Source organism: Ictalurus punctatus, chromosome 7 (genome assembly GCF_001660625.3).
Source record: "Ictalurus punctatus breed USDA103 chromosome 7, Coco_2.0, whole genome shotgun sequence".
In the NCBI taxonomy this organism is placed as follows: Eukaryota; Metazoa; Chordata; class Actinopteri; order Siluriformes; family Ictaluridae; genus Ictalurus; species Ictalurus punctatus.
The window spans coordinates 26516591-26521340 of record NC_030422.2 but is presented as its reverse complement, the minus strand read 5'-3'; the positions used below and the strand labels follow the sequence as shown (position 1 = coordinate 26521340).

Genomic DNA, 4750 nt, shown 5'->3' with positions numbered 1-4750 from the left:
TGGTGTTCATTAAAGGTGAACGGCATCATCATATTTATGACTCCATATTTAACAAAATAAGCAAATGAGCACATCCTTCAGTTTGTGTCTTTTTAAGTATATTTGCCCCTCAACATATATTTACACCTCATCGTTCTTATTATGATATTGATGAGACCTGGTGGTAAAACTGCACAGCACAAATAGTCTCATTGTCAAGCTATTGATAAATACTATATTTTAGCCTTTGGTGTAATACCAGAAAAATGAGTTTATATATATGTAACTTATTTTACTGGTATTACACCAGTAAAATGTAATTCTGTGTTCACTGAAAAACACCCAGTACAACTATTTAAATAAACCATGTTAACATGCTAGAGATAAAGAACAAAAGAGTGTAAGGTAAATGAATAATGAATAAATGAAATGTACATTAATCACCTGTTTGTGTACAGTGGATGAGTCCAGTCATCACTAAATGTTCAGAGGGAAACAGAAAGGACAATTTAAAACAGGGATAAACACTTGGGGGTGTGCTGTTAGAGGAAAATAATGAAGAACAGGGTGGTATGATGTGGCCCAGTGAGAAGCAGGTTTACTCTTACCATCCCGAAGTAGTTTATTTTCCCATTAGTTCCTGTTCTGGAGTGTTTGATTACTCTTACAATATATCTCAACAATTTACCAGCAATTTAAATAAATAATTTTATTAATGAACTACATGCTGTACTTTTAAACTTTTCAAGTTAATTCGTATCACTTATAGCATATATAACCAGTTGCTCCCCTTTATCAGTGTCTGCTTTTTTCACACTTGAAGTTACAAATACTGAAGGGTGTGAAACTTTAATATAAACCTCTGCTATTCTGTTGTTGAACACAGTGCCATGTCTCTATTAATATAAATGTCTCTCATTTAGAAACTGTCACGTAATTTCCTGTCTGCTTGGCACAGTCTCCTGCTAAATGCTACGCCCTGCAGCATGTTATAGTATATCTTCAAGATCAACTTTCTTCACTTTCTTAACAGATGATAGAGTACAGAAACTATGTCCAAACAAATTTAGAATAAAGTATAAAATATAAAATCCTAAACAAATCCTGACTACCAATGTGTAACAGCAGTTAAAATGATCGGCTTTAATGTTCTGCACACGTGAAAAACACCAGGATGCAATTGCTGAAAACAGTGGTGGTTTAATTAATATTTAATATTTTACTCATAAAATAAATTGGGTTGAATGTGAACACACAACAACAAAGCAGAATGCACAGTTCACGCTAAATTCAGTGTCAAACCTTAACTACAGACTAATCAAATAATCACACAGAACCTGATTACAGGACTCTCAGCCGTTCATTCAAAACTTAATTCACTACCAATCACTGTAATGAAGACACACAGAGAACATTTACTCACAGAGAAACACACAGAGTGGACGGAGCTCCATCCTGTCACACTGATGACTGACTGAATGAGAAGTGTCTGTGTTAAAGCCTCGACACTCCCTGTGTTCTTAAACACCAATCAGACTTCAGAGAGAGAGAGAGAGAGAGAGAGAGAGAGAGAGAGAGAGAGAGAGAGAGAGAGAGAGAGAGAGAGAGAGAGAGAGAGAGAGAGAGAGAGAATTCAAGTAGAAATTCATGCTTTAGACAATTAATAGGATTCATTACATGCAACATGCATGCAAAGAGGCGTGAGTGATGTTGTGGTTTCTGTACATGAAACTTGCTGATGCGGACACTAATAACAGCAACTGATCAGTATGTAAGGAGTCAGTTTTACTATTAGAGCTGTTAATAAAAGGCCTGAAATGAGACATGAATTGACTTAAATTAAACTTTCTCCAAGGGAGCAAATATATTGTTTAATTCACAATCTGATGGTCTGAATGTCTGTGTGTGTTATCTGTCTGTTTCTGATGAGTGAGTAAACTCAGTGTGTTCCTTGTTAAGAGACAACCAGTAATATTTGTCATAATTCAAAGCAGAGGTCAAAGTACAGGAAGGCAACATCACAGTAAGCAGATCCATAATCCAAATTGAAAAGCAGTCACAAGACAAAAAAACAGATTTTCACAGGAAGACAGAACTAAAGCTCACTACTCTATGTTCTTCTTTAGTTATTAGGTCATCTCATTGAGTGTTGGTAGTGTTTATGCTGAAAACCATGGCACATGCCACAGAAACCAGCAGTAGTGAGAACATGTAGGTGTGGACGTTTTAAATTTGGCTTCACTGAGAATGTGAATGGCAGCATTTCCTCGTTTCTCACTGGTTAAAGCCACACAGTTCAATTAGAATAGAAACCAAACCACAATAATATTTAATGTCTCAAATGCTATGTCATTTAAAGTGAAATTCACTTATTTGCTGAAGAACAAAGAAGAGTAAACTGTGTAATAATGCCAATTAATCAGAACATTCGTTGCTAGATATGAATGGTTATTATTTTAATGTAAATCAGATCTGAAATGACTGACATGAGCTAATTTGCAGTTGTTTACAGTTTTCAGATAAGACTACACAATGTAGCAGGAAGTTGAGCTGTGGACATAAACTGTTTTTGTTTACAGGGAGCTCGGCTGTGCTGTGTGAACCTACTGCCTGTACAAGGTACTGCAAGTAAAAACATATAACGGCAAGGAATGTTGCTTTACTGAGGTACTGAGCTTCACATATGAATAGTTATCGTCATGTTTTATATTTAATACACTGTATACTCATGAAGTCAGGGTAAATGTATATTATCTAATGATATAAGTTTTTTATTACAGTATATGGTGACATAGACTTGACTGGTTTATATCTGTGTGAATCGGCTTCATTCATAATAACAATATATTCTCTTTGTCTGATTTCATTATTCATTACAAGTCATAGGACCTTGCATAGAAGTGTTAAGTAGCATCAATACATGCATGTGCATCTCTTAGCCTTAGAATGTGAAATGTGATCAGCAGTGTAAAAACAGTTTAGCACCTCCTCTCTAACACTGTTGAACTCACACTGCCGAGAAAAGCAAAAACACAACAGCCATTTTAAAGCCCAGTGTAATTGTGCATTGCTTATAAAGTGGTGCTTGAAGGTTTGTGAGCCCCTTAGAATTTCTGCATAAATATGATCTAAAACATCATCAGATCTTCAGAACAGTCCTAAAAGTAGACAAAGCGAATGCAATTAAACAAATGAAACAAAAATATTACTATGTACTATGTAAATATTACTATACTATATATTACTATATACTATGTCATTTATTTATTCAGGGAAATGATCTAATATTACATATCTGTGAGTGGCAAAAGTATGTGAACCTCTACGATTAGCAGTTAATTTGAAGGTGAAATTAGAGTCAGGTGATTTCAATCAATGGGATAACAATCCCAATCCCATCACTATCACAAGGTGATAGTGAGTGCCCTGCTTTATTTAAAGACAGGGATATATCAGGGATTGATCTTCACGACACATGTTTGTGGAAGTGTATCATGGTATGAACAAAGGAGATTTTTGAGGATCTCCAGAAAAAGAGTTACAAAAGGTTACAAAACCATCTCTAAAGAGTTTGGTCTCCACCAATCCACAGTCAGACAGATTCTGTACAAATGGAGGAAATTCAAAACCATTGTTACCCTCCTCAGGAGTGGAGACCAACAAAGGCCTCTATCACATTGGCTAATGTTAATGTTCATGAGTACATAACACAGAACAACAATGTTGTGCATAGCAGGGTTGCAAAGAGAAAGACACTGCTCTCCAAAAAAGAACCCTGCTGCCCAACTGCAGTTTGTTATAGATCACGTGGAGAAGCCAGAAGCCTAATGGAAAAAAAGGTTTTGTGAATTCATGAGACCAAAATAGAACCCTTTGGTTTGAATGAGAAGCATTATATTTGGCAAAGGAAAACACTGCATTCCAGCATGTCACGTAATCCTTGTAATGGAGGTTAGAACGGATGCAAGTGCAGTTAAAGACTTTTATTTGAGAGAGATAGGCAGACAAATCGAAATCATGATACAAGAGCGTGGTCAAAACAGGCAATGGGAGAAGTGATCTACAAACAGACATAAACTGGGCAAGGCTAGAATCCAGAACGAGAAATGAGAAACAAAGTCAATAAACATGAATCAAAATGAGATACAAGGAACAACTGCTTGGTAACATGAATACACTCAATACTACGCGATGTGCAAAGAGACACGAGGGCTTTAAATTATAAACGTAATCAGTGGTGAAACACAGGACAGCTGAAAACAATGATGGCACACATACAGGAAACAACCAATGACAGTACAGGGGAGGTGATAGGACAATAACCACAACAAAAGTGCGTTTCCAAAGTAAACAAAGTCAATGTCACTGAAGACCCAAAAGCATGCGTTCACTAAGAGCTCGCACATTGGGTTTCCAAGCATGCTGCAATATTGCAGCGCTGCTCGAGGGGAAATCGTGACATAGCATAAGAACTTTATGCCATCTGTGAAACATGGTGGTGGTAGTATCATGATTTGGGCCTATGTTTCTGTATCTGGGCCAGAGTCATTGATGGAAAAATGAATTGTGAATTATACCAGCGAATTCTAAAGGAAAATCTCAGGATGTCTGTCTGTGAATTGAATCTCAAGAGAAAGTGGGCCATGCAACAAGACAACGACCCTAAACACACAAGCTGTTCTACCATAGAATTGTTAAAGAAGACCAAAGTTATTGTTTTGGAATGGCCAAGTGAAAGTCCTAACCTTGATCCAATAGAAATGTTGTGGAA

At 36.6% G+C, this 4750-nt stretch overlaps 1 long non-coding RNA gene across 1 annotated transcript; it reads right to left on the bottom strand.

Moving 5' to 3' along the window:
• Positions 1 to 423: 423 nt before the first annotated feature.
• Positions 424 to 1509, bottom strand: LOC128633027 (uncharacterized). Its single transcript, XR_008396716.1, has 2 exons — positions 1403 to 1509; positions 424 to 456 (listed from the first exon to the last, which is right to left on the bottom strand). It is a non-coding gene; the product is annotated as an uncharacterized LOC128633027 (long non-coding RNA).
• Between the last annotated feature and the right edge of the window lie 3241 nt (positions 1510 to 4750).